General features: G+C 44.8%; 1 pseudogene; it reads right to left on the bottom strand.

Moving 5' to 3' along the window:
* Positions 1-9,289: 9,289 nt before the first annotated feature.
* LOC102922366 (small ribosomal subunit protein mS33 pseudogene) lies at positions 9,290-12,841 on the bottom strand (annotated as a pseudogene).
* Positions 12,842-13,560: the final 719 nt, after the last annotated feature.

Raw genomic sequence — 13,560 nt, forward strand, 5'->3', positions numbered from 1 at the left:
CGCACACATGCCCTTGACTGAGACCCCTCACGGGCTGACCTATCGTCTTTCAAGGCTCATCTCCATGGCTCTTGCATTGCCAGCCTCGCTCCTCCCAGTCCCTGTTCGCAGAGCCGTGGCGAAGCTAGGAGGTGCACCTGCCCCTCCACTCATTTGCTCTTACCCAGGCTGCAGGGGAGGGAGGAGTCTACAGGCACCAAGGCATCAGAGCCCGGGCTGGGTTCGGAGGACTCATGGCAGAAGTGGAGGGAGAGCCGGGCCCTCTTTTCCAGTGGTCTTTCCACCCAGTAGCTTTCTCTCTGTCAACACAGCCCATCATTCCATGTTCCCTTGTTTTCTCTGTCATGTGCTTCTTTTATTATTGTACTCTTACTTAAGCATCGATCTTCACATCTAGAAGCTTTTATACCTCTCCTCCTCTCTGCTTTCATATCGTGAAGTCTCTGACATAGACTTCATGTCAAATTCACAGCTCATTTGTTTCACACAATAGTTGCTTATCTAATATTATGTTTGCATAAAATGCACATAGTATAGTAACTAAGTGTACAGACCTTGAAACAGAAGGACTTGAGTTCAAAATCGAAAGCCAAGAAACACTCCGGCTGAGCATCTGCTCATGGATTATCGCTTTTCTGAACCCAGGTCTCTGTGGAACTGAGTACTGCCTGTAGCATATGCTTCTCAGAAGGTCCAATTAGCAGTGCAGGAGATGTGCTTAGAACAGTTTGGGACCCATGGCAAACACCCATAAACCTATGATCATTTATCAATAAAAAGCATTTCTTTTGATTTACTTATTATGTATACAGTGTTCTGTCCACATGTATGCCTGCAGGTCAGAAGAGGGCATCAGATCTCATTATAGATGGTTGTGAGTCACCATGTGGATGCTGGGAATTGAACTCAGGACCTCTAGAAGAGCAGCCAGTGCTCTTAACCATTGAGCTATCTCTCCAGCCTCACAATGAGCATTTCAAAGGCATCCTACATTAAGCTCTGGAGTTAAAAAATAATTTCATGACCTTCAGAGATGGCAAGTTAAAAACAACAATGAAGCAGAAGGCTTGGGTTCAAGTTATCTTTTTTGTTTTGCTCTGTTTTGTTTTGCTTTTTTCAAGACAGGGTCTCTCTACGTAGTTTTGGTGCCTGTCCTGGATCTTGCTCTGTAGACCAGGCTGGCCTCGAACTCACAGAGATCAGCCTGGCTCTGCCTCCCGAGTGCTGGAATTAAAGGCGTGTGCCTAGGCTGCCTGGCTCGAGTTATCTTTTTGTTTTGTTTTCTGTTTTTTGTTTTTTAATTTTCCAGAACTGAGGACCGAACCCAGGGCCTTGTGTTTGCTAGGCAAGCACTCTACCACTGAGCTAAATCCCCAACCCCTCGAGTTATCGTTTAAGGAAAACTGTGCTGGGAGTTGAACCCAGGACCTTCCATTATACTCAACAAGCACTATCCCACTGAACTACATCCCCAGCCTGACTTTAGCTTAAGTCCTAATTGTCCCCTTGCTGACTCCAGGACCAGGAACAGTCTGACTGCCAACTTCTCCGAGCCTTCCAGGATCAGAGAGTAAATAAAAATGCATTCAAAACTCCTTTGTCGCTTAAAGAACGATAAACATTTAAGTTACTCATCCAAATTCCATTTCCTGCATGAATTCATAGGGTTTTCTCAAATTCATGTTTTAACAGCTCTTAGTGTCTGTGTGCTAATTTGATAGATGTCTGTGTGGGCATAGCCGTCTATGAATCTACACAAACCTGTTTTATACACTCTTGGAAGGGGACTACTAGCAAGGGTCATATCTAGGGACAAGATCTGACAGGCTGAGGAAGGAAATTCTACAGTTAGCTTTCTGAAAAAGTAGTAGCTCTTTGGGTAATTTTTTCAGATAATCATATAAATACCGCAAAACTTAGAAAAGTATTATTTATTAAAAAAAAAAAAAAAAACATGGGCTGGAGAGATGGCTCAGAGGTTAAGAGCACGGGCTGCTCTTCCAGAGGTCCTGAGTTCAATTCCCAGCAACCACATGGTGGCTCACAACCATCTGTAATGAGACCTGGTGCCCTCTTCTGGCCTGCAGGGATACGTGCAGGCAGAACACTGTATACATAATAAATATAAACATAAATCTAAAAAAAAAAAACCTCTTCTCACTGCTTTTGAATGAGGATCTGGGACATGGGTCAAAACTCTTATCTGTATTCAGTAATTTCCATCCTGCTAATATTTAGCAGCAAGCAGCAGACACACAAAGCACTCTGGGAAATGCAAGTATAGAATAGATCTGAAGTTGGGGCTCTGCCTGAAAGTATAGTGTGTGAGGCCAGATAAGACAGTCCTGTAACTAGTACAATATAAAAAGAGCTCAGTGCACAATTAATGCTCAATACTTAATGGATAAATGGGCTGCTGGTTGGATGTATGTGTGGATACATAAGATGCAAGGATATATGGGTGGACTGAGATGGACCTGGAGACCATGCAAGAGAAGATTCAGAAAGACAAAGGCCTCTGGCAGTTAAAGGAACTTAGGAAAGCTTGGCAGAAAAGGTAGCCTTTGAGAGCCTGGCTATGAACACCTGGACTTTGGAAGGGGGCTTGAGAAGACGCCTTATAGTAATGGCATTCAGTCTGTTTTCTCCTCCCTCCCTCCCACCCTCCTTTTCAACTAAGGGACTGGAATGGTATGCTTACAAGCATGTGAGAACATTTTTTTTTTTTTTGGTTGTCCTGAATGGCATAGGAGGTAGGTAGGTGTCGGGGAGTACTAATGTATTTAATGGGGTGTTAGCCAAGACCATTAAATACATTGCAACAAAGAACTGTTCTAACCACCTTTTTTTTTTTTTCTTTTTAGATAGGGTTTAACTATGTAACCCTGGTTGGCCTGGAACTCACTGTCTCCATCAGGTGGGTTTCAAACTTTTACTCCTTTTTCTTTTATTTTTAAGATTTGTTCCTTTATGTATTTTATGTATATGGGTGTTTTGTGTGCATGTACATCTGCACACTAAAATAGGACTGTAGTGTTTTCCTGTGTCCTGCCTGGCCCATGGTCGGGACAAATCTCTCACCCACAATCTCACAGCCTTTTATAAAATAATCACACAGAGGCTTAATATTAATTATAACTGCTTAGCTATAAGCTCAAGCTTATTACTGACTACTTATTACTGACTAGCTCTTACACTTAAACTAACCCATAATTCTTATTTATGTTTAGCCACGTGACTTGGTACCTTTTCTCAGTTCTGCCTTCACATCTTGCTTCCTCTGTGTCTGGCTGGCGACTCCTGACTCAACCTTCCTCTTCCCAGAATTTTCCTTGTCTTCTTATCCCACCTATACTTCCTGCCCAGCTACTGGCAAATCAGCATTTTATTTATCAACCAAGCAGAGCAACACATTCACAGCATACAGAGTGACATCACTCATCGGAGGACATTGGATCCCATGGGACTACAATTATAGATGGTTGTAAGCCACTGTAACACAAATCTTAAAAGGTCTTATTTAAAAAAAAAAACTGGGAGCCAGATATTGGGGTGAAAACTAAAAGATAAGAGAAACAGAACAAGCCACATCCAACCTCACCTTGCCAACTCCTCAGCCAATCCTGTTTCACAAATGCTCAGACTGAAAACCTCTGAGTCTTCACCCCTTAGGATCTCAGGTAAACTGCTGCTGCCACTAGCTTACCTCCAGAAAATCCTATTTCCTCACACCTTATATGCCTTTCTCTGCCCTGACATCACTTCCTGGGATTAAAGGCGTGTGTGCATCCAAGCAAAGACATGAGATCTCAAGTGCTGGGATTAAAGACATGTGCTACTATGCCTGGCTCTGTTTTCAGTGTGGCCTTGAACTCACAGAGATCCACAGATCTCTACCTCCTGAGTGATAGGATTAAAGGTATGCGCCACGGCTGTCTGACCTCTATGTCTAGTCTAGTAGCTGGCTCCGCCCTCCAATCCCAGATAAGTTTATTAGGGTACACAATATATCACCACAAGCTACCATGTGGATGCTGGCAAACAAGGTCTAGAACAGCATTTCTCAACCTGTAAGTATTGACCCCTCGTGGTGGGGTGAGCAAACAATCCTTTCATAGGAGCCTCTAAGACCATCAGAAAACACTGATATTTACACTATAATTCATAACAGTAGCAAAATTATGGTTATGAAGTAATAATGAAAACAATTTTATAGTTGGGGGGCCACCACAACATAAGGAACTGTATTAAAGGGTCGCAGCACTAGGAAGGTTGAGAATCACTAGTCTAGAGAGTGAGGGGGATGGGGGTAGTGGTGTGCATACATTTCTCTGCATCCATAGGTCTCCAGGTTCATGGATGTGCTTGATAGAATGTAGGTATCCATTGTTTAGCTCAGATAGCACAGTCCTGGAGACAAAGTATGGCCGAGGCTTCCTGGCTTCCTGTCTGCCACGTCTGTGATTAGGTCCCAAGTTCTCAAGTCCCCAGCTTCCAGATCATGGCAGAAGGGGGCGTTGCATCCATGGGTCAGTCTGTAACTGAGATTCAGTCGTGGAATCTCAACCTGGAACCTTCTATTCCATCTAGTTTGCTGTAATTTTAATCAACTGATTTTTCAATAGTAAATAGTTTTCTGTCATCTGAAGCTGAGCTAAGACACATTACTAATAATTAAAGAAATATAGATTATCAACAATGCTGTTATATCTCGTTCATCAGTGTCCACACTTTTTCAAAGACTAGCGGAGGACCTCACACTGGTAAGACTGTCTGTACTGAAGGCTGTGTCTTGAAGAAAGCATTGTCTAGCACAGTTTGGTAGTAGACACCTGGAAGTGACAAGTTTATTTCATCAGGGATTGTACCTAGAGGACGCTGTCAAAGAGAAACAAGGCACGTGTCCTTAAGGAAACACTTTCCAGTGTTGACAGTTGCATCACTATGCGGAATGGGGAAGGGATAATAAAGGAAGAACTGAAGCCCCCATCAAGAGGGACAGCCTAAAGAATCATTCTAGAGTCATTCCTGGCAATTCTTGGCAGCAAAGAATAAGACAGAGGAACCCACATGATGGACAAGACCATCGCTGCGAGTGAGAAGTAAACCACTGAACAGCAGGTAGAGTGTGACCTCATTTGTGACTGAAATCATGCTTTTTTTTTTTTTTTTTTTTTTTTTTTTTGGTCTCAACACACATGCACTTGCATAAACATGGAGGAAGGTGAGAAAGGACACAAGCGAAGCTGCCTGGGGGACGGTGAGGGTGGCAGGAGAGCCTATCTGTGCACAGCTTCCGCTCATGTTCTCTCTCGTCTAAACTCTATTGTTGGACTGTCTTATGGCAGTCTACTCACACATCACATTAGCATACAATTAAACTCTCTAGGGAGCAAGATTCAAATTTTCCAATGTCTAAGAAAAGATATGTGTGGATATTTCCTAGAGGAAGCTGGGAGAAAGAGGAGGCAGGACAGAACGTAGTAGCACTTCCGGGATCTAGGCAGAAGGATGTGAATGTTCGCTGAGCTAGTCTTACAACTTGAATTCTTTTCATAACGTACAATAAGAGCACAGTAAATAAAAGTCCTTGGACACACACCGTTTTCCTGCATAAGCAGATTTTTCCAGATGTGGAAGCAAAGCCTGTGGCTTGCTCAGCTGTAATTACGGCCAAAAGCTATTGGTATTCCTCCATTCCCTCCCCCACCCCAGCTGCTTAGAGTAAGCATGTCCTCACCCCTGTGGCCAGTGTCTTGCAGAGGCCACAGTAGACAATGACTGGTGGACAGGCCCTCTGAGGACTAGGCCCTGCTGGAGAGCAAACGCCAAGCTGGCCTTCCACTCTCTCTTCTTGACCCTTTAATTCAATACATGTCCCCCAGGTGTGTCTGGACTCTAGCTGGTGACGGTGTACAGAACGCATGTCCCAAAGAAAGCGTAATGCCTCCTAGCAGCCTCAGGAAGAGCCAGGTGGCACTGTCGGGAAGATGCCATGGCGGTCCCCTCGTGGCCAGCCAGAGGGCTCGGAACAGACCCTATTCATCGGACTTTGCTCCTTAACCTGGTGTTTATTTTTGAGATAGCAGTCTGAGAAGAATGGGGGGAAAAGGAATTGCAAAAGGGGGGTGGGGGGTGGGGGGGAAGAGCTGGAATTTTAATGAGAACCATCTGGAGTGTTTTCCAAGAGCGCAATGTTTGGAACGAGAAAGTAATTCCTCAGCTCAAATGAAGAGGAGAGAAATGGGGGAGATTGTTATATTGTGTTTACCCTCAAGATGCTGCCAAACAGAACTGCTTAAACCGGGCAAGTCACCCTGGAGCGGGGCCGGGGTGGGGGCTTTGGGAGGGGAACAGCAGCGTCGCCTCTCGCTCTGACGGCTCTGACGTTGCTGCAGGGAGAAGGAATGCTTTCTGTCTGCCAGGGAGACTTTGAGGGATGGGTTGTGGTGGGCCCCGAGCCAGTCCCTGGAATCTGGGTAACTATGGAAACGGGCTAAGGATGACAACAAACACAGGATGGAATTTCAGGCTTTGCAGCAGGCCAGGGAGGGATGGGAAAGTTCGGGAAAGTCTCGCTCCTTTCTGTTCTCTTTCCCCTTTCTTTCCTCTCTTTTCTGCTTTCCTCTCCTCTATTTTAAGGTGGGGGAAGAAGGAAGGCAGCCCCTCTTGCCCCAGCAAGAAGCAAAATTCTCCAGAAGACTCAGCTTTTTTGCTTTATCCTTTCGTTTATGTTTAGCCTGTTGTATCCACTCAAGCATTTTATAGTCACTAAAGCCACTCCTGGGAGGCATCTCTGTTCACTGTCTAACGGGTGGCAGGCCATCCTAAGGACAGCCACCCTCCTTGGGGACTTCTGTGCATCTTCTCAAAGCATCCTCACCACAAACCTGCAGCCCAGATGGTAGGGTCCCTAGCCTACAGATGGGGTAAAGAAACCCAGAGGCAAGATCACCTGGAAATCAGGGGCCAGCTGCCTAGGCCTAAGCCCAGCAAGCCATCATCCTGACAGCCTTTCTTCTGAGAAAATAATAATAATAATAACATGGCAGCCAAATTTTATAAAAGAGAATCAAGCTGCTTACAGAGATGGGGGTGCAAATGGCAGCATCTAAATGGCTGCAGAAGCGGCGTCGGCTCCCACCTCAAGTATATGGCCGTGAGGGGATAGGAAAGACCGTGTGAGGGAAGCAGAAGAAGCTTAGAGTTACTAAACAGAAAAGTTAGAGAAACAGTACAAATTCTGGAATCTCCTCTCAGTTCTAACTTAGAAACAGAATAGCCAATGTCTGTTTAGGTATAACAAATCGATCCTTGTCCTCCAGATAGAGAAACCCAGGCTCTATCAGAACTTTCAGAATTCTGCTACTGACTCCATGTTGTTTTCTTGTATGAGCCAGGGGTCTAGAAACAAGCTCCTGGCTCTATGCCTTGGAGTAAGTGGGTTAGGTAACTACTGCTTAGAGCAGAGGCTTGAGTCTGGGGTCAAAAGAGAAAACAGTGCATGGGGGACAGGCATTCCTCAAGACTGTGTCAGTATGGTATAAAATCCACTCAAGTTCACCATCAGGACCACGTCAGCAGCTAGGAAGGAGCCTTTGTCCTGCAAGGAGCGAGAGACTCAACAGCTAAGGATTTAACCAAGAAGATCACTCTAAATCAGTAAAGTCACATAATCCCCCCACAGTTTCAAGAAACCATCTTGCAGCTTCATTAGGAAAAAAAAAAGAAAAAAAAAGTTCCTGAATAAGCCAACAGGAAGTAAGAAGCACAGGAATTTCTGGAAACGGGAGAGTGGTTTTTTTGTTTGTTGGTTTTTTTAAATGGAAAAAAAAAAAAAAAGTTTTGAAGGAAAAAGGAAGTCCTGACCCACATAAAGATAGAGTTTCAGTAAAGCTAATTTGAGACCAAGAGGACCGATGTGAGGTGCTCGGCAAGGCAGTGAGGGCCAGGCCCTCAGGGCTCTGTGTGGAGCCGATGTTACACACTAAAAGCAAACCTTTACCAAAATGCAACCAGTCTGCAGGAGATTGTCCATGGCCCTGGTGAAATTTAAGTGTGGAAACATTTTTAAATTGCTTTAGCATTTGGCAATCCTGGAATGCTTGTTATTTATCCTGAAATAATCGATTTTCTCTAAAGCTGCTTTGTAAAATTGCATCCTGAAAACCCCTTGGAGGGAGTGTCACTCAGATTCTCAACTATGTGTGTATTGGAGTATGTGGGGGAGGGTGTGCCTGTATATATGTGTGTGTGTGTGTGTGTGTGTGTGTGTGTGTGTGTGTGTGTGTGTGTGTGTGTGTGTGTGTGTGTAGAAGCCAGATGTCAACCCCAGGCATTTCTCTCAGGAGCTGTCCACTTCGTTTAGGTTTTTTTGTTGTTATTTTGGGGGTGGGGATGGGGGTGATTCGAGACAAGGTTTCTCTGTGCAGTCCTGGCTGTCCTGGAACTCGATTTGTAGATCAAGCTGGCCTCGAACTCACCGAGATCCACCTGCCTCTGCCTCCTGAGTGTTGAGATTAAAGGCATGTACAGTAAGGGCTCCACTTTGTTTTTGAGACAGGGTGTCTCACTGGGACTTGGGGGTTGCTGGTTAGTCTAGAGTGGTTGACTAACATGCCCCGGGGGGCCTCCTTTCTCTACCTCTCCAGTTCAGGATTAAAAGTGCAGAGGTGGGGGTAGGGTGTCTGTGTGTGGTGTATACCGGTGCACATGGCCATGCTTGTGCATGTGGGCCAGAGGAGTATATCCTGTGTCTGCCACCTTTTTCCCTTGAGACAAGGGACTCTCCATGAACCTGGAGTTGGGCTGGGGCCAGAGACCAGAAGCCCGAGCAACCTTCCTATCTATGCCCTAACGGCTTTGGGGTTACAGACAGACACATGTGCCACCATGCCTGAGTTTTTATGTGAATGCCAGAGATCAATCCCAGGTCTTCATGCTTACATGGCAAGCACTCTCTCAACTGAACGTCTCCCCTTCCTCTCAACAAATAAATTTTTAAAAAATTTTTTTCCGGAGCTGAGGACTGAACCCAGGGCCTTGTGCTTGCTAGGCAAGTGCTCTACCACTGAGCTAAATCCCCAACCCCTAAATTTTTAAATTTAAATTGCATTATTTATTTCTGTGCATATGTGGGCCCTCCATCAGAGGGCAACTTGAAGCGAGTCAGTTTTCTCCTTCTACCACACGGATCCTGGGATTGAACTCAAGATTATCAGGTTGAGCAGCAAGCATCTTTACCGGCCAAGCCATCTCGCCAGCTCAACAAAAAAATTTTTTTTTAAACCGCTAAACAACAGTTTATTCATTCCATTAAAAAAGGAGGTAAACTTCAGATTACAAAACCAATGTAAATATAACTTTGAAGAATTAGAACATCTTCAAGAAACCAGTCACAGCTTAACTGAAGTGCATGCAAACATGGGTTGATGTCTCCTGAGGAAGGTCACCTTCCTCTAATGTGTGAAAAGTTAATGAGGTACACTTCCTTAGTCACTGAGGAAGGAATTTCCTTTCTTGGTGAGCTGATACTATTTCCTCTTTGTAGATCTTATCCTTCTCCTTTCCTTGGTTTCCCCCTTCCACGGAGCTTCTTTAGACATCTTTGCTCATCCATAAAATCCTGATGCTCATCTCTGTAAAGGCCAAGGAAACGGAGTGTGCCCGTGAGTGCAAAATACGTGTTGTGATTTGGATACCAGTCGTAGGTCTCTTTCTTTTTGGCCAAGGGCTGTCCACTGAACATATTCACCACTTTCCTGGACTTCGAATCAGTAGGTATGGCCACTTCACCAAAGATCTGGGCACTCAGATGAGACATACGCAATGCATATTCTGAAAGTGAAGCCATGCCTTAAGCAGTGAGGAACAAGATTCCCTGAATTTGACCTTGCTTGAGCACGTTCTGGAAAGCCCTCAACAAATATTTTTAACACTATGCCTATCCCTAAACAAGGTTAAGTTATCAGATTATTGTTGCTTCTTGGGCCGAATGCCATTTCTAAGCTTTTCATTTTAAAACATAAAACGAGCTGTGACTCCATGCGTCTCCCATTGGGTGCTGCGTTTTCTACCTTCAAATACCTTGAATACTTCACAAGCTTTAGGAGGCCACTGCTCCTTCCTAATGAGAATCTTCTGTCTATGATTCACAGATTAAACTCCTATAAATGGTTTTATGTACATGCTCAAAATATGTGGATCTGCAAGAAGTCTGGGAGTACTCATTTAAGTGTGTATCTGCTCGTGAGAAAGTGTGTGTGGGAGGGAAGGCAGGAGCAGAAACTACTTTCATTTTAAAAAGCCAGGAGGGTAAGCAAAAACTACTGATAGACATCATCAAAGAAGTGAGAACACAGGGCACCAGGAGGGAAGACAGCCATGTGTGTTCAAATGGCCGTGCCTTTCATCCTTCAAGGCAGTGGTTCTCAACCTTCCTGATGCTGTGACCTTTTAATCCAGTTCCTCATGCTGCAGTGACCAACCCCAACCATAAAGTTATTTTTGTTGCTACTTCATAACTGCAATTTTGCTACTATTATAAATTGTAATGTAAATATCTGTGTTTTCCAATGGTCTTAGAAAGGGTTGTTAGACCTCAAAGGGGTCACAGCCCACAGGTTGAGAACCATTGCTTTAAGGCTTTAAGGCACTGTTCCTGGATGAGAAACCATGAGTTGACAGCAACCTGCATTGAGAGCAAGGTCCCCACTGCTGGTGGGCTCCACACCTCTACACCACACTCATTTCATGCCAGCCTGACTGAGAGGGAAGGAGCCGTGGAGATCACCTCAGCCCAGGGTGTGCACAAGATCGTCATGACAAGTGAACATGTTTTCCAGGCCGAGATGCCTCTTTCTGGTCAGCTCAAGATTGTTTCGTTGGATGAGTAGAACCTTGATGACAGACATGCTGCAAGTCAAGATCACGTTCCAGATCCCTTCATCTCTCCATCACTCTCGGGTTCCCATGGCTGTCATCCAGCTTTCGTGAGTGGGGCTAACAAACATCACTCCTGTTTCTGCCCAGATGCCTCTGAGGAAAGCTCCGAAGCTGAGCTCTACGGGGTCATCAATGACAGATGATGAACACAGAAGCCAGATCCAAGAAATGGGATGATGGAATCCACTGGACCTTTTGCTTTGGTTGGAAGATTTAAATGCTATAGGCAATTATTATTTCATATGATCTACCCAGATCCAGAATTGGTGAATTCAGTGTCTAAATGATACCACAGAGATCCTGGTCCGTCTTTAAGGTTCTTGAGTCCTAAGCTCTCTGTTGTCATGGTTACGGGATGAGGTTCACAGCTCTGGGCAACCTCTGCTCAATTCAAAGCAGAAAAGGGCCTATCTTCTCTCTGTGGTTAATCTGGGCCACTGAGAACTCAGCCTTGTGGACTGTAGGCCACCATCTTGTGACCATGTTGTGATGACATGTCTAAGGGCAGCTCAACTGTTTGAGAGAAAGCCAAACCAAGAGACAGGACACATCTGCACGCAAATGTCAACCTGAGCCCACAAAACCTCCTGGACTTCTTCCATTACCCAAAAGCTTTCTCCTCAACTTGGTTGTCTGTCACTGGTAGCCCCAAGGACCTACTCACATGCTCTTCTTGTAAAAAGGAAAAACTGTTGACCTTGAGCTCCAATGCCCATGTGGAGACTGGATGAAAACTTTTCAGAGTTGGTTCTCTCCCTCCTCCATGTGGGTTCCAAGGATCGAACTCGGGTGATCAGGCTTGGCCGCAAACATCTTTATCTGCTGAGCCATCTCACTGGCCCCAGTGGCTGGTTCTCTTTAGAACTACTGAGATCATGATCAAAAAAGCAAGATGAGAAATGGTCACAAGCTAAGCAGACTAGCTAGCTCCATATGAGCAGATATCCGGGGTCATTCCTGAGGTAGAAAATGAATCCTGGGAAGGCGGGTAGTGAAATGCAAATAAAGAATCCAGTTTACAGTTCTCCATCTATGTTAATTTCTCCCTTTTGACAAACACTCTGGGCTTTTCAGATGATATGAGGAAGTGGAGTGGCCGAGTCGGGAAAGTGCTTTCCATGGAAGAGTGAGGACCTGAGTTTGACCCCTAGAACCTACATACAAAAGTTGGGTGTGGTGGCATATGCTTGCAATCTCAGATCTGGGGAGGCAGAGATCCTCGGGGCTCACTGGCTAGCCATTCTAGCCAGATCAGAGCACCAGGCCAGCAAGAGACCCTGTCTCCAAAGAACAAAGACAGAACCAAACAAACAAACCAAGATGAATGGTTCCTGAGGCATGATACCCAAGGTTAAACTCTGGTCTCTACACATATGCACACACGTGCACAATTACACAAGTACCTCACACACACACACATACACACACACACCAGCACATACATACACACACACACACACACACACACACACACACACACACACACACACACAATGATATAAAAGATATAAAGGAAGTTTGAGTAGAAACTAACTTTAGGGAAAGCTGCCTATTTTTGTCACTTTTCTGTGATTCTAAAATTATTCCAATTTGGGCTGGAGAGATGGCCCAGCAGTTAAGAGCACCAACTGCTCTTCCAGAGGTCCCAGGTTCAATTCTCAGCACCCATATGGCAGATCACTTTCCAGGGGACCTGACACCTAAGGCAAAACACCAAAACACGTAAAATAAATATAAAGAAAGAAAAAAATTTGCTTAAAAAATTACTCCAATTTATTATTATTATTATTGGTTTTTTCGAGACAGGGTTTCTCTGTATAGCTTTGCGCCTTTTCCTGGAACTCGCTTTGGAGACCATGCTGGCCTCGAACTCACAGAGATCCACCTGCCTCTGCCTCCCGAGTGCTGGGATTAAAGGCGTGCGCCACCACTGCCCGGCCAATTTTTTATTTTTATACTTTACTAGCCATTAATGCTTTTAACTCTCATAGTCAGCCAAGCTGAGTTCTTCAACTCACAGTTAACAACACTAAGTCCCAAGGAGGTTAAGGGACCTGCTCACGGCACCTGGCGATTCCTGTCAGAGCCAGACCTGGGACCAACTCTTGTCACCTGGGTGGATGATTCATGCAGCCCAGGATGCCGGGGCTTTCTCACAGAACTCTGTTCCCATGGAAACAGAGCTTTTATAAACATACTCAATTCCCTTATGGTGCTCACCACACTAGCTCTGGATTATTACATTTCAAAGTCCATTTTTCACATTGATAAATTACACAATTATAGCCATCCAAGAATGAGCTGTAGCATCACACAAATGGAATTTGTACTAGAAATTTACACTGCCATATGGCCAGCGGATTAACATTAACCGTAAATAGAAGCCACCACACACTCTCTGGTGCTTGCCAATCACACCCCTCTGAATTAAGTATTTTCTGAAAGGCAGTAGATGAACATGGTTGATGCAGAATAAACCATAGCCACCACTTTCCTAAGGACGTTTTAAAGGGATTGTGCTTCAAATCACGTAGGTGGGGGTGACGGTGACGTAGTCTGGAAAAAGGCTCTATTAGCTATATTAGATGATTCAAGAAGTGGCTTCGGCGACGACAG

Source organism: Peromyscus maniculatus, chromosome 7 (assembly GCF_049852395.1).
Source record: "Peromyscus maniculatus bairdii isolate BWxNUB_F1_BW_parent chromosome 7, HU_Pman_BW_mat_3.1, whole genome shotgun sequence".
Lineage (NCBI taxonomy): Eukaryota > Metazoa > Chordata > Mammalia > Rodentia > Cricetidae > Peromyscus > Peromyscus maniculatus.